The sequence below is a fragment of the Saccostrea cucullata genome, unplaced genomic scaffold (genome assembly GCF_032062105.1).
Source record: "Saccostrea cucullata isolate Sc308-1 unplaced genomic scaffold, CSIRO_AGI_Scuc_v1 ctg3770, whole genome shotgun sequence".
Taxonomy (NCBI): Eukaryota; Metazoa; Mollusca; class Bivalvia; order Ostreida; family Ostreidae; genus Saccostrea; species Saccostrea cuccullata.
In genome coordinates, this window is record NW_026933825.1 from 21,540 (window position 1) to 44,500 (window position 22,961).

The 22,961-nt window shown below is 32.9% G+C and overlaps 3 long non-coding RNA genes across 6 annotated transcripts; 2 read left to right on the forward strand and 1 right to left on the reverse strand.

Annotated features, from left to right (window-relative positions):
- The first annotated feature begins 226 nt into the window (after positions 1-226).
- LOC134239396 (uncharacterized) lies at positions 227-2,504 on the forward strand. Of its 2 annotated transcripts, none has more exons than XR_009986224.1 (4): positions 227-315; positions 584-688; positions 1,006-1,168; positions 2,393-2,504. It is a non-coding gene; the product is annotated as an uncharacterized LOC134239396 (long non-coding RNA). The 2 variants fall into 2 exon arrangements; XR_009986225.1 differs by having other exon boundaries at positions 584-668.
- Positions 2,505-12,429: 9,925 nt separating this feature from the next.
- LOC134239394 (uncharacterized) lies at positions 12,430-14,434 on the forward strand. 2 transcript variants are annotated; one of them, XR_009986223.1, is made up of 4 exons: positions 12,430-12,502; positions 13,222-13,378; positions 13,899-14,073; positions 14,193-14,434. It is a non-coding gene; the product is annotated as an uncharacterized LOC134239394 (long non-coding RNA). The 2 variants fall into 2 exon arrangements; XR_009986222.1 differs by having other exon boundaries at positions 13,899-14,220.
- On the reverse strand, positions 14,312-22,315 carry LOC134239393 (uncharacterized). 2 transcript variants are annotated; one of them, XR_009986221.1, is made up of 5 exons: positions 22,155-22,315; positions 21,925-22,037; positions 19,329-19,457; positions 16,253-16,362; positions 14,312-14,439 (listed from the first exon to the last, which is right to left on the reverse strand). It is a non-coding gene; the product is annotated as an uncharacterized LOC134239393 (long non-coding RNA). The 2 variants fall into 2 exon arrangements; XR_009986220.1 differs by having other exon boundaries at positions 19,329-19,460.
- Between the last annotated feature and the right edge of the window lie 646 nt (positions 22,316-22,961).

Consider the following 22,961-nt stretch of genomic DNA (forward strand, 5'->3'; position numbering starts at 1 on the left):
TTGTAGATTCCCTAAACGTCGATCTTTACTAAAAAAAAATCAGATTTTTTAAAATTGTTGTATCTTATTATACTGTATACTTATTTTGCAATTTAATTAGATCTATATAATATTGGCACGAAATTTAACAATACAAAAACTCGCATTTATAAATAAATACAACTCATCACTGTATGAGTTGATACGAATTGAAATAGCCACTATGGTAGCAGTAAACAAACAACATATCTGAACGTCAATTTTCATGATTATTTCACGACGAAGATCATCACATCAATGAATCAATTAATACGGACATGCCTTTGATATTAGCAGGTGAGAATACGTGTATATTGACTAAATAGTTTAAGTTTAAAACGCAATTAGTTCACGTTCAAAAGAAAACTAAATGTACACATGTACTAGATCTTCATATATCAGTGTGCGTATTTCGTATTGTTCAGCCAATTTTGTGTTGCTTTTGAACTTTGATGCTTTTGACAATCACTCGAAAGTTCAAAGTAAAATCAAAGTTGCCATAATAATGGATAGTTGTTTTCAGTATACAGTGTGTACATGTACCACTTTCACGTTGAATTTTTAGGGTGCTGGCACCATATGCAACAATACTTTCATCTGTGAATACCCACGCGCTATGCCCACCATGAACTACGAAGGCCAGTTAATATGTAAAGACACCACTGAACAGGTAAATTTTTGTTTTGGTATTGAAAATTTCTGTATTTCTAATATTTCAAATAATAAAGTCAAATTTCATTTGTGACATTCTCATGATATTGCATTCATACAAGTTTATAAACATTTGATTTATATTTTGAAAAAATAAGTGTTTGAAACACATAATACTTATGATGCTTAATTATTCATACAAACACATTATTTAAACACGTAATATCTATTTGAATGAATGCCGAGATATGGAACAAGCTGTTTTTATAGACTGCTGTTGTATTTCCAATCTGCATAAAGTATGTGGTTAGGATTTCCATTTTCTCAATTTTTCAGACACTTTTCAATTATCGTACATCATATACATGGGTGGTCAAACTCACTGGATGGTTTATCAACACTCCCATGCTCACGAACAGCCTTGCCCCAAGAATTTTGCCCTGAAGTAACATTGCAGTCTATTGTCTCCTTTCTTTTCACAACCCTGGCAGCCATGCAGGTATGCAATCTATGAAAAGCCATGAAGGGACATAAAATTTTTAAAAATTTATAAAAGTAAACCAAGTTCTCGATTTATACAATCCGTTCTCTCGGATTGACAATCTGTTATAACAAAATGCCAATTCACTCTCACAGATTATCAATTCGTTCCCTCAAATTACACAATCCGTTATCTCAGATTGTATAATTCATTCTCTTAGTTTAAATGATTTGTTCCCTCGGAATGTAAACCCTTCCAATGATTTCATTAAAATTATTTATCTGTACATATCGGATATGGTAATACATGTTTAAAGAATAGAATATTGTAGTATTTTACATCCTACCTTTTATTACATATTACGGTCCAAAATAAAAAAAATACATAAACATTTTCAAATCCATATGCAAGTACTGATATTTGTACAACAAAATAGAAGTTTTTGTGTTAAGTGTATTTTAAAATAATTGAAAGTCCTAAATAGTAAAAGTGAATATGAGTCCTGTGTAATCATAGTATTTCAAAAATAACTATACGTTGAAGTAGTTACAAAAGAGGTTGGAAATGACCGGTTGCTGAAACAAAATAAATAGAACGCACAAACTGATTAAAATGGTTGGATGTATCTGTACATATATGTAATGAAATTCAAGAGCACAGATAACAAATCGAGATCTCGAATTTTTAATCTGTGAAAACGAATTACCAGTATGTAATTCGAGATCTCAAATTATGTATCAAGGGGGCGAATTAGTAATCTGTAAGATCAGATTGTGTAACTCTAGATCTCGAATTGTAATTCGAGGGAACGATTTAGTAATCCGTGGGATTGGATTGTCTAATTCGAGATCTCATTTTTTACTTTTTTGAAAAATTGATGTGTCCCCTCATGACTTTCATAGCAATTATCTAATCAAAATTAGATCTTCCATCCACTGCCAGAATTTTTTATATGGTGCGATAGCGTAAACAGAGGCTTTAGTCAGATTGCCATATATGATATTTGTTTTAGTTCAGTAATTTTACCATGATGGTTTACTACAAGGTTGTTGAATTATCAGTCCTATTACATTGACAGTTCAATATCATTTAACCACTTGAATCACATAATAAATGCAATTTTAATTTTAAAAGGAAAATCAAATAAATTTAGTAATTTTAGCATTCTTAATTTTATTTATAAATGTAAATTCATATACACAATGACATGTATCTGCTTCAAAATACTTTAATCTTTTACAGGATAGAAGCTGATCACTTGTACTCGACAGCAAATAATAATATCTTGGACAAGTCAAAGAATTTCCTCCAGTCTTACAGAGAAATGACAGTTGATAAAAGAATGGTGGACACAAAGTAAAAGTCTGATTGGAATTCATCTTGCAATATTTCTGGATTTGTATATTTGGATATAAACGTCACATTTTCAACTTATTGACTAAACAGTTTTGTGTTAAATATTGCCAATGCTATCTATTATTATTATTTCCCTCCAAGATAACATGTCAAGTCTTTATTGTACCCCTTAAGATCTGTTATACCAGAAAAATCTTGTAATGAAATCATTTAGTTTATTTTTTCTTGTTAGATTGAATCCATAAAAATAAAGATTATTTTTAATGTCATCAAGAGAATGGATTTTTTATTTAACAAAAAGATTGTATACATATTTTGCTAGGGGTTTGTAAGAAGCAGACCAGAACTCTTTGCTTGCAAATTTTGTCGTTTACCATTTTTATCACGTCAACTATTAGATGATTTATACATGATTGAAGCATTTCAAAATTGATATTTACTTACAATTTGAAGCAGAATTCTGTACTGATATGACCTTGACCCCCTTAAGAACAAGAGTGTCAAGGTCAATTTTTAATACAAAAATGTTCTTTCATCTTTATGGCCCATATCTAACAATACAATATCATTAAACATACAAAAAGTGTCGAGAATGTGCCCAGAATGTGAAATAACAAACATGTATATAGCCAAAAACTTTAAAAAGTTGTTGCTTAGCAACCACTTAAAGGTCATTAAACAGATATTTGAACTAAAATGATGCATGGATATTGCAGTTCTGATCCCTTCTTGAGAGTATATTCAGAATTTTCCATTTCAGCATCCATTGTGTAAAATTATGGCAAGAATATTGAAAAGTTTTGAAAAAAATTTATGAAACTTTTGCACATATTTGACCTTTGACCTCCTACAAATAGTTCTAATGAGGTCAAACTTTAAGACAGTTTATCTGCTGTTCGTCCCTTGTTATTGTATGACCTCACATCTAACTTTAATATGTGCTGGGATGCATAAATGTGTCTTTGAATGAGTAATAAACGATAATTCTTGCCCGAAAATTAAAAAATTCTGGGTAGCTAAGCAACCGCTTTTAAGTAGTTTTATGCAGAATTGAAAAAAAAAGTTTATATGTTTCATGTAGTACAGTATCATGCTCTTTTGTGAGTATATCCAAAATTTCCTATTTCAACATACATCATAGTAAATATTTAGCTTGAAGATTCAAAAGTATTAAAAAATCCCATAAAATTTTGCACTTAATTGGCTTTTGACCTCCATTTTTACTAATAAGGTCAGTTGTTGAGTATCTGAATAGTCATAAAATATCATCTCTAAGACATTCCCTACAAAATGGTATGCAATATACCTACCTTTCTCCTTGAATAAAAAAGTTAGAAATAATTTAATAATGTCATATCAAAAAGTCTCCAAAACCACCTAAAATGTGCCGGTAGAGAAAGGGTTAACAGGAAAAAATATTTAAAATTCTGAAAATGTTGCTGTCCATCGAGCAAGGGAATTGGTGTCATTTCCAGAGATTATCCAAATGTGACATGTTTATTGATTCAAAACATATTATTTATTTCTATGGTATGAACAGAAGGCAACACAAAATGTTAAATAATGAAGTATTTCTTTCAGAAGTTGCAGCATTTTTGCTATATATTCCTGTAAACTTTAAATTTCTCCCCATTCCAATATATTAGGTTCCTATCGAAGCAAAAAGTTTCCAGAGGTTAAATAATCTATTAAATAAACTTTTGAAAAAAAATGTTGATTTTTGCAAAAGTATTTCAAAGTAATGTAAAAGCAATGTACTTGATACTACAAAAAAAAAATCATTATTGTCGGATTATTTCAGAATGATGATGCTATGCTTTCTTTACACAATGTACAACTCATAAGTATTGTATATTTTTAAAGTATGTGTTTTAGATCCACAATTTTAACCATGGAACCTCGTGCCAGAGCCCAGGACGTGATGCGATGTGACCTGTGTAAGACCGATGTGGTACAGATGCACTGTGATGCATGCCTTGTCAACCTGTGTAGAACTTGTGTTGGAAAACACTTTTCTGCTGATCTTTCAAAATCTCAGAAAATCAACCCCCATCTATCCTCGGTGTACATCTCATAACAAACAACAATGTACAATGCACTGTAATCAATGTGACTTTCCTGTATGCATTAAATGTATATCATCTGATCAACATCTTGGTCATAAGGTATCAGAAATCCTGCAAATTGTGGACGAAAAAATAAAAATAATTATCCAAGAACAAATCGAACTAAATGAAACAATTTACCCCACCTACCAGGACATTGCCTATGATGTACAGACCAGAAAGTGTCAGTTAGAAAAGGAATATGTCGATCTTTCAAGAGCCATAACAAAGCATGGAGAGGACTTGAACAGAGAAATTGAAAAACTTGCCGAAAAAATTAAAGCTGAAGATGATGAGATGAAAAGCAAACAGTTACAAATTCTACAGAAACATCTGGATGAAATAAACAAGAATCTTTCTGACATTAAGGATGAAATTGATTCAATTGATCTTGTTGAGGATTCTAATAACATTTCAAAACTGTTTAGTACTACAACCATTGTAGTTAGATTTAGATATCTTCCACAAAAAAATCTGCCATCTTTGTTTAATTTCACTTCAGGCAAAATATGGATTACTTATTCAAATTAAGGTTAACGCGTTTATAACAATGGAAGCGAGTAGTTTATTTTGAACATATTTTTTGTTATGAACTGTGAGGTCACATGTGTCGGTCTTCTCCTTTTAAATTGCCTGACCGCTTTCCAAATATGGAAGTCAAGAACGATAACTGAAAGTTGCTTTAAATATATTTCATATAAACGTGAATATTTTTCTATCCAATCAAAAAGCAGCAATTTACACATCCAAAAACAGATTTCAAAGAAACAAAAGAGAACACGTGATTTTGTTGTAGTTTTTCCTCAAAAGATTTTTTTTGACAAAAAAGTAGGATTAAAAGTTTGAAAGATAAAATAATTCTCCAAACATTTACCGTGAACACCCTTTACATTTAATCTCAATAAAGAAAACAAACAATGCACGAATTTACAATGTAAATGTAACAAAATATAATCTTTTACGGAGGAATAGATCAAATCGTCACATTATACTAAAAAGTTTCATGCTTGGTAATTATTATTTTGCCTTAAATTGTGGTCCGATTTTCATAGATAACATGAATTTGTCATGCATATAGTTCTACAGCACGCAAGTGTTCATCAAAAGGTAAGACAAGTTGTAAAATGTCATGGGCTTTACGAGCGAGGACTAAATGTCATGTTATATATACACTTAAAACTTGCATAAAAAAAAGTAAAATAGTGGTAAAAGAAATGAAGATGAATGCTTTTTATGATCGCAACTAACCACGCATACCAAAAACTGGATGAATTTATAATAAAATTTAAGGAAACAATACATATTCTTATAGCGCCAATATCATGATAACCAAGCCAAGCATTAAAAACTAAAATTCTAAGGTATTTATTTCAAATTCATTTACGCAAGCTAAAGATTGCTATTTCATGTGACAGATATAAATCCCACTTAAAATTTATCTTGCACTCGAAGAAAACACTTGATGTGACCTTCAACCCGACATTTAGAGAAAATGACAAAGTATGTATTGTAAATTAACATTTGTTATTATACCCCAGCTTGAAAAATGGGAGGGATATAGTAATTGGTATGTCCGTCCGTTCGTTCGTCCATCTGTCTGTACGCCCGTCCGTCAGTCTGTCTGTTACGCATTGGGGTACCCATCTCTTATCCGCAACTCCTCTCATACTACTGTATAAAATTTGAGGAAAATTTCACAAATTCTTAAGTACATATTGCCATTGTGCACTTCCTATTTTGGGTTTCCAACGACAAAACATGGACACTCTCATTATATTCATATTTCCATCCTTATGTTGTTACGATGTATGAGCATGAGATAAAAGATACTACAGAGTCCGTTTCATATTTGTATATTTTTCTTCAAAAGACATTAATGGTAACCTAACAACCAAGATTTATGATAAACATGATGGCTTTAACTTAAGCGTCACCTAAGTGTGACATGTTTATTGATTCAAAAGAAAGATATGGAGATAACGAACAGTATTTAATCTCAAAGTCCATAAAACAATACAAAACAAGAGCAGGGCTTACACGGACCTCCGAAACATCAGAGATGGGATTAGGTGTCATAGAGGAGTGAGCATCCCCTGCTGACCGGTCACATCCGCCGTGTGCTCATTGTCATGATGGTGAAATAACGAAAAAAAAAAACAAATCTTTATTTCTATGGTATGAACAGAAAGCAACACAACTGTCAAATAATCAAGCCATTCTTTCAGAAGTTGCAGCAGTTTTGGTAATGCTTTGTATTCCTGTAAACTTTAAATTAGCCCCCATTCCAATATATTAGGTTCCTATCGAAGCAAAACGTTTCCAGAGGTTAAATAATCTACAGTTAAATCACATATTTCCGTGGGGTCAAATTTTTGTGGTTTGAGAAAAATCTTTTGGTTCATGGGGATTTTATTTCGTGGATCAAGAATTAATGAGTACTTATGTATGTAGCATTTTACATTTTGTGGTGGACATGAATTCAATTGCCTCGTCATACCTCGAACACAACGAAAATTAAACCCCCACGAAAATTTGTGATTTCACAGTACTTAAATTTAAAAAAAAATATTGGTTTTTACAAAAGTATTTTGAATAATGTTGAATAATGTAAAAGAAATGTCCTTGTTACTACAAAAAGAATTCATTATTGTCTGGTTATTTCAGATTGATGATGCTATGCTTTCTTTACACAATTTACAACTTTTTAGTATTTTATATTTTTAAATTATGTACTTTAGATCCACAAATTTAACCATATTTTTCAAAATCTCATAAAATTGTTGATTGTAAATGATTGTTGTCAAGGACAGTAAATCAACCCCCTCTATCCTCGGTGTATATCTCATAACAAACAACAATGTACAATGCACGTAATCAATGTAAATTTCCTGTTTGCATTAAGTGCATTTTATCTTCCACAAAAAATTTTGCTATCTTTGTTTAATTTCAATCCAGGCAAAATATGGATTACTTATTTCAAATTAAGGTTAACGCGTTTATAACAATGGAAGCGAGAAGTTTATTTTGAACATTTTTTTTTTGTTAAATGAATTGTGAGTTTCACATTTGTCGGTCTTCTCCTTTTAAATTGCCTGACCGATTTCCAAATATGGAAGTCAAGAACGATAACTGAAAGTTGCTATAAATATATTTCATATAAACGTGAATATTTTTCTATCCAATCAAAAAGCAGCAATTTACACACCCAAAAACAGATTCCAAAGAAACAATAGAGAACACGTGATTTTGTTGTAGTTTTTTCCTCAAAAGATTTTTTTTTTGACAAAAAAGTAGGATAAAAAGTTTGAAAGATAAAAGAATTCTCCAAACATTTACCGTGAACACCCTTTACATTTAATCTCAATAAAGAAAACAAACAATGCACGAATTTACAATGTAAATGTAACAAAATATAATCTTTTACGGAGGAATAGATCAAATCGTCACATTATACTAAAAAGTTTCATGCTTGGTAATTATTATTTTGCCTTAAATTGTGGTCCGATTTTCATAGATAACATGAATTTGTCATGCATATAGTTCTACGGCACGCAAGTGTTCATCATAAGGTAAGACAAGTTGTAAAATGTCATGGGCTTTACGAGCGAGGACTAAATGTCATGTTATATATACACTTAAAACTTGCATAAAAAAAAGTAAAATAGTGGTAAAAGAAATGAAGATGAATGCTTTTTATGATCGCAACTAACCACGCATACCAAAAACTGGATGAATTTATAATAAAATTTAAGGAAACAATACATATTCTTATAGCGCCAATATCATGATAACCAAGCCAAGCATTAAAAACTAAAATTCTAAGGTATTTATTTCAAATTCATTTACGCAAGCTAAAGATTGCTATTTCATGTGACAGATATAAATCCCACTTAAAATTTATCTTGCACTCGAAGAAAACACTTGATGTGACCTTCAACCCGACATTTAGAGAAAATGACAAAGTATGTATTGTAAATTAACATTTGTTATTATACCCCAGCTTGAAAAATGAGAGGGATATAGTAATTGGTATGTCCGTCCGTTCGTTCGTCCATCTGTCTGTACGCCCGTCCGTCAGTCTGTCTGTTACGCATTGGGGTACCCATCTCTTATCCGCAACTCCTCTCATACTACTGTATAAAATTTGAGGAAAATTTCACAAATTCTTAAGTACATATTGCCATTGTGCACTTCCTATTTTGGGTTTCCAACGACAAAACATGGACACTCCCATTATATTCATATTTCCATCCTTATGTTGTTACGATGTATGAGCATGAGATAAAAGATACTACAGAGTCCGTTTCATATTTGTATATTTTTCTTCAAAAGACATTAATGGTAACCTAACAACCAAGATTTATGATAAACATGATGGCTTTAACTTTTCAATCGTCATTTTCCGGTACTTATGCATCAATATACCTTCATCACCTGTATACGGGTTGATATCTCTCAATTGATTCGTTACGCACAAGCATGCTCTGCGTCTGAACAATTTCTAAAACGAGGTAAATTATTAACAAACAAGTTTACGAAACAGGAATATAAGCAGTCTCTTTTAAACTCATCATTTGGTAAGTTCTATGGTCGGTTTTTACCTTGTCAGCAAATGCAATGTATCATTGGCTCAAATATTGACTGACGTTTTTCAGAGTAATTGTCACTCCGTCCATTATTAACACACTAAATTGTCGACGGATTTTTTCCTTATTTCCCGATCATGACAAAGAGCACACGGCGGGTGTGACCGGTCGGCAGGGGATGCTCAATCCTCCATGGCACCTGATTCCCTCTCTAATATTTGGAGGTCAGCGTTTGCTCTGCTCATTTTTTTGGATTGTTTTATTGACTTTTGAGCTTGAATACTGTTCTTTATTTCAATATATTTCATTCGAAGCCTTTTAAGCCGTGTTTGTTCACGGTTGAATCGTTAAATATACTGTTGTATTCCTAAATATGTTAAAGTTTACAAATACATGTAGTTTGTTCTAAGAAATCTAATTTCTCATGAGCTTGACTAAATGCCGTTATATGATTGGCAGAATCTTTAGAAGTTTGTCTATTCTGAAATTTATAGTAAATTACAGTTATCGATCATAGTATGCAAGCTTAAAAATCAGAAGGAGAGCAAATACGGACCACTTAAACATTAAAAGTGTCATGAAAGAGTTAGCATCTGCCTGCTTTTTGCTCCTTAACATGTTCAGAAAAAAATATAACGAAGACAATTCAGTGTGTATATAATAGACTAACAATTAGCATGAAAAACGTCAGTTAATCACTCAGTGTATGACTCAGTGAACAGAATGTATTTGATGACAAGGTCATTGTTTCGACTGGAAGAACTTGCCACATTGTAAATTATGACTTCAAACAAAACTGTTGATATCCTGATTGTCAATTAATTAGTGCTTTTATTTGCCTATAAGGCTTATAATAGCAATATACAAAATCTGGTTTTAAAACCAAAAAGATGTAAAAAGTTTCAGGTCGGAATAAGAAATTCTGCGAATTTGAGGACCAGTGGACCTTTTAAAAACTCGATACAAGATAAATCATTTTAGGACACGTAGGCTGATCTGTGTATATGTTGATATATTTTATAAAAAAAATTGTAATTTCATTGAATTTTGCTTTTAAATACTTAGTAACCCATTCCTTCAAATATTTATTTATATTTTATCCCCCCCCCCCTACCAAAATGCTCGCGATATACAGCAAAACTCGTTTAGTGTGAACACGGATATAGCGAATTCACGGATATAGCGAAGTCATCTTGGATCCCCAGCGACTGTCCCTGTGACTTCGTTATAACCGAGTTTTACTGTACTCGCTGTATATGATGGTTCATGTCATTCTGTATGTGGAATGTTTTATGCTCATTGATTTTTTTTATACTGTAAGACCATTCCATACACACTGAATTGTCGTCGGATTATTTTCTTATTTCCCAATCATGACGCGGGTGTAATCAGTCGGCAGGGGATGCTCGCCATCAATGGTGACTGATTCCACCTTTTCTTGAGATTTTTTTATTTTCAATTATTCCACAGCTATTCCCTGATTTTTAAAAAAGTATGCCTTAATTTGAACATCTCGAGTACTGATTTTGGACATGTAGGTGAAATTAACTTTGAGGTTCTTAAAAAGTAGGTATCTATATGTCAGGCCATTTTTTGTCCCTTGAATTGTATACGAATTTTTGCATTTACACGATCATGACAATGAGCACAAGACGAGTGTGACCGGGAATGCTCATCCTCTACCTGCTCCCACCTCTGATGTTTTAAGAGGCACGTGTTTACTCTTCTTCAGATTAGTATTGCTTGAATTGACCTTTGCTCATTATTTTAAATATCAAATATTGCATTGATGCTTTTTTCATGGTATTTTTTTAAGAATAATGCTTCTTTGTTAAAAAAGTATTCGAAGAAATTCATGTATCGCCTGCCTTACAGCATCGTTTAAGATGTAGATAAATAAATCTTAGAGTGGTCAGCTATTTTATAGCCATTGGTAATAAAGTTCATACACGTGCATGCAAAGAAAAGAGAACATCCACGAGTGACAATTATCGGATAAAAAAGGACTGCTCTGCTATTTTATTTTATAATATCTTTAAACGCTAAATTACACAGACAAACTTCTTTATTTAAAATATAAGCTGTGTATTTGCTCAATGAACTATTTTGAAAGTAAGTCAAAGGTGAAGTTCAAAGGTCAGGAAATGAATAATTCTGGTATTTAAAAAAAAAACAACAAAAATCCACACTGACAAGCTTTACCAGGTATACGAGCGAAAACTATATCCATATCTCTTTTAGTTCTCAATATATAAGCTGTGACAGACGGACGGATAGCTTTATAGACAGACGTCTGGTAAAGGGATCTCTAATTGTCGGTCGGCTATTTAACCAACACAAATCTTCAGTAATACAAGACTAGTATAATGTCTGTTTATTTGGCTAAAATCGGCTAGGTCAAGTAGTATTTTCCTTCTTGTACATTCTTGAGCATGTAAGAAATAGATTCGTTGAGAATGAATTTAGAAGAAATAAACAGTCAATTAAAAGCAGTTAGTTGGTCAAGGAAACGGTAATGCTTTACGGTTTTCTAATGATTATGTAAAGGAAACGGCAATAATTTAATTAAGTTTGTTTTGAATGGTTATGTAATTCAAAAAAGTGGAACTTGATATGTTAGACGTAAAATTATCATTTGTCATATTTCTTTCTTGTTGTAAAATTAAACATTCTTGAAATGGTCATTATGATGTGAATCAAATAAACTTTTTGTACTTGATACAAATCAATATATATCGTACAGATTAAGTGGAGGTAGATCTATGGCAAGCCCTTTTACTATTTATTCGTAAAATAAATTTTTCTTTCAAAATGAGAGATATCTCTCTAGCATAGAGAGATATCTCTTTAGCTTATGGAGATATCTCTTTAGCTTATAGAGATATCTCTTTGACTAATAGAGATATCTTAAGACTTTAGAGAGATATCTCTTTCAACAAAAGAGATATCTCTTTTTGAAAGAAAGATATCTCATTTAGTAAGAGAGATATCTTTATAAGCTAGAGAGATATCTCTTTAAGCGAGAGAGATATCTCTTAAAGTTAGAGAGATATCTCTTTAACAAGTTTAAAAGAGATATCTCTCTTAATTAGAGAGATATCTCTTTAGATTTTCAAAAAGAGATATCTTTCTAAGCTAAAGAGATATCTCTTTTAATGAAAGAGATATCTCTTTTCCAATCACCCTTAAAATAAAATAACTAATTCTCCCGTTAAAAACGAAAGCGAAACAGGAAGAAATGTCCGTTAAGTCGTTCGTTTTCTGGTTATTGAAAAGAAGAGGATAAAATGGACTGATTGATACAGGTAAACAACGTTTAATTGCTTTATTGTTTTAAGCGAAAGTAACAGGATTTCAAACCAAAACGTCCCCCAAAGATTGGTTCCATATTATATTAATTTCATTTATTTAGCTCACAGGACAGCTGAGCCGGGGATATAGAATACGAAGTCAATAAAAACAAATTCGAAATAGGCCTACATGCACCCAATTTCATCGATCACGGGAATAAAGAATTGATTACTACGTCGATTAAACATAATCCTGATAGAATTAATGTTCTTTTTTAATTAATTAATACTCCAAAAATAAAAACGTCCAACATTAATACTTCTTTCATGTAAACAGGGATGTATATATTCAACTTCAATATTAACTGTAGGACGTTAAACGACATACATGTACGATCAATATATTAACTGTAATGCCTTATGACCCCCTTCCCAAACACAGGCACCTGAAGTATGGATAATACCCCCCCCTTTTTAAATATTTTTTTAAATTTAAAAAAAAGGGGGGTATTATCCATACTTCAGGTGCCCGTGTTCCCAAATACTCTTACAATTATGAGAAAGACATTTTATTTTCTTAAAATAGGCATTAGAAATAGGAATTTTCTTATTTGTCTTAGCTAGAACAATCCCCAATTTATCCAATGTTGTCACCAAACAGGTCTGCACTGGGTCCATAAGACATTCATCAATCAATGTTAGAACATGTTATCTACATTTGTCATATTTTACAGAGATCCAGGAGGTACTGAAAAAGGGACAATGCTTCGACTGAATGTGTCATCCATGTACCAGTATAGACCTGTTAATGAGGCATATCCAATAATTCTTATACTCATGAAGAGTGTGGCAACTCCCAAGTAGTTAAGGATGGCACTCATTTTAAATCAGGTACAGGATAATTTTTTGGGCTGCACTTTTCTTTACTTCAATATTTCAAACTTACTAGTTAAGTATCAAGTCCACAAAAGCTCAAACACCATGGTGAATCAATGGACCATAATGATAGTTAAATTTCTCATATGCTTTCTTATTAAATTATCAATTTGAAATTTGATTGGTAAAAAACATTTATTAACAAGTACAATTCTTCTACTGTGTGCCTGTCATCCCAACAATTGCAAATGCACATTGATAGGTTCTCCATAAAAACTGCTAACTGCGCAGAATGGTTGTACATTTTTTTTCAATGAACGACATTTTCTTAACATTGAATCCTTCAGTATAACAAGACAAATATTGCATGCTTATTTTAATACACTATAAATAAACTTAAGAACAAATTTAAGGATTGAAGTTTAATTTGTATATTTGGTAGTTACATGCGTAATTAGTTTTATATATAAAGGATGTACACAAGCATTTTATAACATTGAAAATATTCAAAAAGTATTCTCTTAATTTCTTGTAGATCCTCACTTCTAGGATGTTTTCCATGTTCTTGTGAAAAGTGTTTTACATGGCACCATTCAGCTACAAATACTTTGCCGGTGGAACTGTGACATCAATCAACTGCTCATGCCACTGCTAATTGGCAGAATTTCCTTTGGGACATGCAAACTGTTTCAAATATTTTACACCTGCAAGTTAGTTCTTATGAAATTTTGTTTGAAGGAAGCTAAAAGCTAATGAGTACTGAAAATACAAGCCAGATGAAGTACAAAAGTGTTGATACAAGTCATTTAGAATTTTTAATTCTTTGCAGGTAGTGATGAGTGTACTGGCAGTTTTTTCGGGATCTTGTCTGACATCATAGGTACAACTGGTCACTGTGCTTTCTTGGTTATATAAGCAGGCATATTGTTAAAGCAGTGACACATGTAGCTTCAAATGATGCTTGACTGTTTAAGTGTTTTTCTTTGACTTATAAGTAAACCTGGATTGATCTCTGATGCAGTAATATAGAGCCATGTCCATTCTTTAATATTCCATCATCCCACTGTCACAAAGTACTCAAATAAAAATGATTTTGATTTTAAAAATTTTTGGTTTTTATATGTAACATAAAATTCTACAGAAATTCAAATATTAAAACTACTTCAAAACAAGATGTGTTTGTGAAACACTATGCACCAGGCGGCAACAAATTCAAACAAGTTTTTTTAAGCATATAGTTCATAGTCAAGGTCACAAGGTCATTGGCCTTGGTGTCATTTGAAAGAGCTTAATTAGAGGAGTATGCAAATCAAATATGAAGTCTCTATCTTTAACGGTACAAAAGGTATGGTGAAGTTCAAAATGGTATTTATAGCATTAAAGTCACAGTAAAGGTCAAAAGTTCACTGGCCTTGGTGTCATTTGAAAGAGCATAATTAATGAAGAAGGCATTCCAAATATGATTTCTCTATCTTTAATGTATCAAAAAGTTATGGCGAAAGTTTAAAAAAAGCTATTTTTAGCATATAGGTCACAGTCAAAGTCACAAGGTCATTGACCTTGGTGTCTTTTGAAAGAATTTAATTAGTGGAGTAGGCATATTAAATATGAAGTCTGTATCTCTCATGGTTCAAAAGTTATGGTGGAGGTTAAAGTTGACAAAAGACAAATAGACATAGAAACAGGATATAAACAATAGACAATAATTCACTTATTTTATGATTATGTATATTAATGTGACTGAATTTTGGAATCAATTTGTACAACGGTTTAGTGTCACTGAAAAAGATTACAAAATATTCAAAAGAACTGTTTTACTTGTTAATATAGAAGGAAGTTGTTTAGAAAATGTTTTTTTTATTAGTTGCAAAAAATTTTATTTACTATTCAAGATCACAAGATAGTAAGCCATTATTTATTGATGCAGTAAAGTTATTCAAGTTTACAGAAACATAGAAAATTGTTGTGAAAAAGTTTTTCAATGTAAGGACAAAATACTCAGTAAATGGGTCCTGTATGATAATGTGTACAACAAGTGATGAAAAAATCAAAATTGTAAGTTTTTGTTAATTTATATCTACACAATTGGGTACATCTGTTTTGTTTTTGGATGAATTGTATGTTTAACTGTCATATGTTTACATATATGTACATTTATTATGCCCCCCCCCCCCTTTGAAGAAAGGAGGGCATATTGCTTTGCTGCTGTCTGTCAGTCCATTTAGTTTCAATTCATTTTCTTCACAACCATTGCACTGAAATGAAATTTGGTATACAGCCTTACAGGTATATCAGATGAATATCTAGGTCAAGTTCTGTTTTGGGTATGATCATCGCGCCATTTTTGACAGAGTTATACCCCTTGGATTTAGAAAAATTCCAATTACTTGCAGTTTCCGTTCATTTCCTTTGCAGAGGTTGCACATAGTGAAATGCAATTTAGTATACAGATTTATCAGATGAATATCTAGGTCAAGTTCTCTTTTGGGTATGCTTGCACCATTTTTGACAGAGTTATGCCTTTTTGGACTTAGATAAAAAATTCCAATGTGGGGGGAGGGGGGCATAAGTATTTTACAAACATTTCATTATTTTTAATTTTAGAAAGTGCACTGTGTGAGTGTGTGCAATTGTGGTGGTGAGTGGGTGAAAATTGTCTTGTGTTTGTACAGTGTATATATGGATATGGAAAATGCTTCAAAATAAAGCATTTAAAAAGTTTTGGAAAGTATGGCAATCATATACCATGCAGTACTCAGAAATGCTAAATAAAAGGCTGCGTAGAAGAAAAAAAAATAATTAAAACTACCAATCAAATAAGTATTAAATGTAAATCTTTTAAGATGAAGGTTTTGCTTTGTCAGATTCTTTGCTTATAGGGACACTTACCTTTAATAATGTCATGACAGGTGAGGCACATGGCTGGTCTTCATGCTGGATCAGTTCTTAGTTAAAACCATCCAGTATTGCCCTAAGATTGCCAGATGTACAGACAAAACCTGTAATTTAGCAAGCTTCTGTAATATGCCAATTGAATTATTACATAGGCCATAGTTGTATGTGCAACTGATAATGATGTAGGACTAAGTTGCCTGACAAATAAGGAGTTATAAATCTTACAAATATCCATTTATTTGATACAAATCTTATTAATAACTTTCTTCATTAAATTTTATCAATGATTTTACAAGAAAATCAGAATAAAAATTGTCCTTTTTATACATAAAAATATTTTCCTTTAAAATCTTTTTATTTAAAAATATTTGTTGCATTTTCATATTTAGGGTACCCTTCCTAGGCCAAAAATAAAAAAATGATTTGTTTGATGTACTCTGACCGACCTGTTAAAATAGCCCCTACCCATTTGCATTCATATTTTGGGGGCACTTAAAATTTTTTAACACCCCCCTTAATTTCCATAGATGTTTTAAAGATAAGGTATCATATTTTTTTTAGGATGCTTTTTAATTTATAAATACAAAGTCTTTGTTACTAAATGAAAACATTAACAGATTTCTGAGTCTGTGGTTTTAAATATGACAGTTATCAATTTATTCAATGCTGTAAGACATAAGAAAAAAAAAACTAGAAATATGTCCACAGGACAGGAATGCCCACCAAGGGTATATTAGTCATGCAAAATGAAAATTCGTATGAAATTTGATCAGAATATCTTGAAAAATGTTACAGTTGAATTGCTTACATCAGTATGTATCAGCATATGAAGTTTGACACTAATTTCAGAGATGTGAGGTCAAGGTCAAATAAAAGGTCAAGGTCATGTTGATGCAGTTGAATTGCTTACATCAGAATGTATCACCATATGAAGTTTGACACTAACTTAGGAAAACTGAGGTCAAAGTCAAAAGAAAGCCAAGGTAAAAAAATGTTTCAGTTGAAAAGCTCTCATCAGTATGGTAAGTTTGATACAGTAAATCTCGTTTTGTACGAACAGGAATATTGCGAATTCATGGGTATAGCGAAGTCATCTTGGATTCCCAGCTATAAAATTTCAATGAATTTCTTAAACGATTATAATGAATTATGGATATAGCAAAGTTATTTCATAAGTCCCAGCAACTTTGTTATAACCGAGTTTTGCTGTAACACCATCTTGAATGGTATGTTTAAAACTAAGTTAAACACTAATTTAAGAAAAGTGAGGTCAAGGTCAAAGGAAAGGTCAAGGACAGAAAATGTTGATGCAGTTGCATAGCTCTTATCAATATCTATCAGCAAAGTTTGATGAAATATCCTGTATAGTTTGAAACTGGGCTTTGAACTGAGCTAAACTCAAAGTGTGACACATGGATAGAAAGACGGAAGACAGACATGACAAACACTATATGCCCAGGCCATAATCATGGTGGGGCATAAAAAAACTACCGGTACCTACCAACCTACCTGCCAACCTTGATAAAAGTGGGTAGGAGTACATCAAACAAATATATTTTTAAAGCTGGCCAGTTGTTGACTAGTATATTAGTCATTTTGATATGCTATGTCTTATAAAACATAGGTAATCAGAGATTACAGAGCTCACCTCAACGAATGTTGTCTTTAAATAAGGCAAATTCACACAATTAGCCAACAAAAAGTGTACATTCCAAAACTGAAAATATTTAAGCAATTTTGATCTGATACTTTGAAATAGACCTACATAAAAAATTTAAACTAGTTCTTCTTCATGAAAATGTAATCAAAATCCAGCATCTGAAGCAAATTTGAGAATTTTCATCTCTTGATGAAAACTTTAACCTGTTCACTCAACCAGAAAATGTAGGTCAGATTCAGCATCCGAAGCAAGCCCGGTAGTGTGCATCCTTAGATGTATCATGCATGCAAGTTTGGTCAACATAGGGCTTATAGTTACTTGGAAATGAAACCTGCACCAAAAACTTTAATCTGTTCACTCAACCGGAAAATGTAGGTCAGATTCAGCATTTGAAGCAAGCCCGGTAGTATGCATCCTTAGATATATCATCCATGCAAGTTTGGTCAACATAGGGCTTATAGTTGCTAGGAAATGAAACATGCACCAAATACTTTAACCTGTTCACTCAACCAGAAAATGTAGGTCAGATTCAGCATCCGAAGCAAGCCCGGTAGTATGCATCCTTAGATGTATCATGCATGCAAGTTTGGTCAACATAGGGCTCATAGTTACTTGGAATTGAAACCTGCACCAAAAACTTTAATCTGTTCACTCAACCGGAAAATGTAGGTCAGATTCAGCATTTGAAGCAAGCCCGGTAGTCTGCATCCTTAGATGTATCATCCATGCAAGTTTGGTCAACATAGGGCTTAAAGTTACTTGCAAATGAAACCTGCACCAAAACCTTTAACCTGTTCACTCAACCGGAAAATGTAGGTCAGATTCAGCATCCGAAGCAAGCCCGGTAGTATCCATCCTTAGAGGTATCATCCATGCAAGTTTGGTCAACATAGGGCTTATAGTTACTTGGAAATGAAACATGCACCAATAACTTTAACCTGTTCACTCAACCGGAAAATGTAGGTCAGATTCAGCATCCGAAGCAAGCCCAGTAGTATGCATCATTAGATGTATCATCCATGCAAGTTTGGTCAACATAGGGATTATAGTTACTTGGAAATGAAACCTACACCAAAAACTGCACCAAAAATGTTAACCTGCTCCAAAAACATTAACCTGGTCATTCCTTTGCTGAAATTGCAGCATCTGAAACTTTGACTGATACAATGAAACACACTAGAACCATCTTCCATGCATGTCTAATCAATATAGGACATAGAAGTACTTAAAAAGAAAACTGCTCCAAAAAAACTTAACCTTAACCTGGGACGCCGACGCCGACGTGGACGCCGACGCCGACGCCGACACCGACGCCGAGGGTATTACATAAGCTCCCCCAACTTCGTTGAGGTGAGCTAAAAATAAATTTTATATTTGTCTTAGAACTTATTTGTTGTATCAATTTCATACCTGTATTTGATTTGCATTGTTTTGGATGCTGATAATTCAAAGTTATGATCAGTATAGTCTTAGGAGCTGCTGACTTTGGATCTCTTAGGAACTGCATCTTTTATCTGTGTTACTGGTTCTCTTGTACCTCTGCTATAAAATAAGTTTTAGTGTATACAGTTGTGTAATATCAGTGAATAAATTGAACAGACAGATTGATTGTTTATTGTTTATCGTTCCTCTCAAGAATTTTTCACTCATATGGAAACGACAGTGGAGAGCTGCAAATTTTGTCCTAATGACCTATACTCAGCACTCAGGGCCATTGACTGATTGAGCAGGAAGGGATCTTTTTTGTGCCAACACCTGACCTACTGCAACAAGGGGCCACAGTTATACTGTATCATCCCAAGGACAGGTCTCCACATCCCACAGTGGGATTCAAACTCACGATGTTAAAGGATCAACACCTTATTTCGCGACTCAACTAGAGCAGACACTCTAACCACTGTGCCATGCAGGTGAATTTGAACAGACAGAAAAATTTACCAAAATCCATAAAACATGTTCTATAAACAGGAAACATACTCTCTAAAGTGAGAAATATGGTCATCTAAATTTTATTTTATGCAGAGAGATGGCAAAATATATGAACATCTTATCCTTGTGAAATAGATCTAAATTGCTACAAACATTTATTATGATTTTACAAACAGCGTGACAGTCTGCTTGATGGGGCGTGCTAAAATTTTGTGTGCTGGTTATCATTTTGCTCATCGATTGGATCAATGAAATCAATACTAATTTGCATATGAAACTCGGAATACAACAATCCCCTGATAATACTGACCAATCACATTGAATGATTGTTTACCAGTACGGCATTTGTAGTCAGCAGCAACACGTGGTCAGTCAAAGCCCGTTTTCTGTCCTCAAAAAAGCATGTATTAATATATTTGTTGTGATTTGACCGAATGGGTTTTTAAATACGTATAAGAAAACTAGAAGTACTGTGAGCGATGAGCTCACTAAATGATACCCCCGCCTCCATATAGTTATAATTGCAAAGTCCATCTTTTGCTGTGACCGGGAAACCCAAAATATGTGTCAGATCAAAAAGTTAAATAGGAGGTGCACAATGGCAATATGTAATAAAGATTCTGTGAAAGCTTCATCAAATTTCATTCAGTGGTATGAGAGGAGTTGCAGATAAGAGATGGGTACCCCAAAGCGTAACAGACGGACGGAATTAACGATGACTATATACCCTCCCGCTTTTCAAGCGGGGGGTATAATTAGTGAGGCTACTCTGTTTCTGTTGTACTATATATGTACGTTGCTCTATCAATATCATCATTATAGGAAGTAAAACTTGCTTTGTCCGTTCACGTGTTATTGTTGTTTATTCAATGCGATTGGTCAGGGTTCTGTGTTTCTTATGCAAAGTATTATTGATTCCATTGAAATCAAACATCCAATCGATGAGTAAAATGATAATCAGTATACAAAATTTTAGCACGCCCTATCAGGCAAACTGTCACGCTGTTAGTAAAACGATAATAATGCTCAAAAAAATAATCCACTAATACAAAGCAGGTTAAAATTTACTGAAAAACAAGATGTGTTTGTGAAACACTGATGCCCCCGTACGGCAATTTAGCGACAGTTAAGCTTTCTCAAATGCAAATCAAATATGTTGGTACCAAAGTAAGGTCTTTTCACAAGAAATGAGAAATGTAAACACTAACTACACCTGCTCCAGGATTATGACCAATGTTAACATTTTAAAAGATAGGACAAATTCCGGGTCAATGTCAAAGGGTCAAGGTTGTTGTGTTCTAAAGAAAGGCCTTGTCTCAAAGATTACGTATGGGAAGTATAAAAGCACTGGCCCTTACCGTTCAAAAGTTAAAGGTTAAAATTTGTAAAAAGTAGGTCAAACTTTAAGGTCAAGGTCAAAGGGTCAAGATTCTTGATATCCAATGAAAGTTATTGTCACAAGGATTACACATGTGAAATATGAAAGCTCTAGCCCCAACTATTCAGAAGTTATGGTCAAGGTTAAAGTTTGTAAAAAGTAGGTCAAACGCCAAGGTCAAGGTCAGATGGTCAAGGTTCTTGAAATCAAATGAAAGGTCTTGTCACAAAGATTAAATATGTGAAGTATGAATGCCCTAGTCCTAACCCTTCAACAATTTCTGTCAATGTTGTATTTTTAAAGTAGGTCAAACTCCAAGGTCAAGGTCAAAAGGGTCAAGGTTATTGGTATCCAATGAAAAATCTTTCAAGAAAGATTACATATGTGAAGTATAAATGTCTTGGTATCTACTGTTCAAAAGATATGGCCGAAGTAAACTTTAAAATTTTCATGTAAAAGTGGGTCAAACTCCAAGGTCAAGGTCAAAAGTTCAAATTTGGTGGTACCCAAAGAAAGGTTTTTACACAAGGAATATACATATGAAATATCAAAGTCATAGCTCCACTAAATCAAAAGTTATGGGCAAGGTGAAAGTTTTTGCTGACAAACAGAGAGACAGACAGACAGACGGACACGACAAAAACTATTTACCCCCGAAACTTCGTTTACGGGGGCATAAAAAGTATATTAAAAAATTACCCAAACAAAAGTGATGCAGCCACAATATCATAAATATGACGTTGGTTCCCATCAATGACAAAACTCCTCCTCTATAATCAGCTGATGAATAACATCTCGGATTCAAGAGAAATCTGTTAACAAATTAAGGCAAAAGATGATTTTGAAACTATTTCATTTGGTTAAGACTAAAACACTTCATTTTCCCTCAAAATAAACAAGAAACGGATGACACTCTCTGATTTGTTTACCTGTATTTCGATCGAAATATTCCTGGTGGACGCTCGCACCCAATTTCTTATGACATTCATACATCGTAAGTCGGACAACCCTTCGGCTTTGTAAAACTATTTAATTTCCCCCTGAAAGCTGTGTGTAAACCAGAAACATGCTGAACTCGATACACATTCACCATGACCATGTGCGAGGAAGTGAAAATTATCGTAAAATCTCGCGAGTCACGTGACGAGACTTACAAACTCTGGACCGAATTTTCTCAGCTTTTGAAATAATGAATAAAAATTTCCCTTCCGGTAAAGGGAGAAGTCATTTCAAATGGAATTTAAATAAACATAATAAAGAGAGAGATCTCTTTGCAATAAAGAGATATCTCTTTTTGCTTCAGAGATATCTCTTTTAGACCCTTTTGAAAGATATCTCTTTCACTTTGAGAGATATCTCTTAAGATAAACTTAGAGAGATATCTCTTTTACTTAAAGAGATATCTCTTTAACTTGGAAAGATATCTCTCTAAGTGAAAGAGATATCTCTCTAGGTGAAAGAGATATCTCTCTAGTTGAAAGAGATATCTCTCTAACGATCAGAGATATCTCTTTAACGTTCAGAGATATCTCTTATCACGAAAGAGATATCCCTCAAGGAGAAAGAGATATCTCTCAAAGAAAAAGAGATATCTCTCTAAGTATAAGAGATATCTCTCTAACTTTAAGAGATATCTCTTTCTTATAGAGATATCTCTTAAGAATAAGAGATATCTCTTTAAGTTGAGAGATATCTCTTATTTTTAAGAGATATCTCTCTATAATGAGAGATATCTC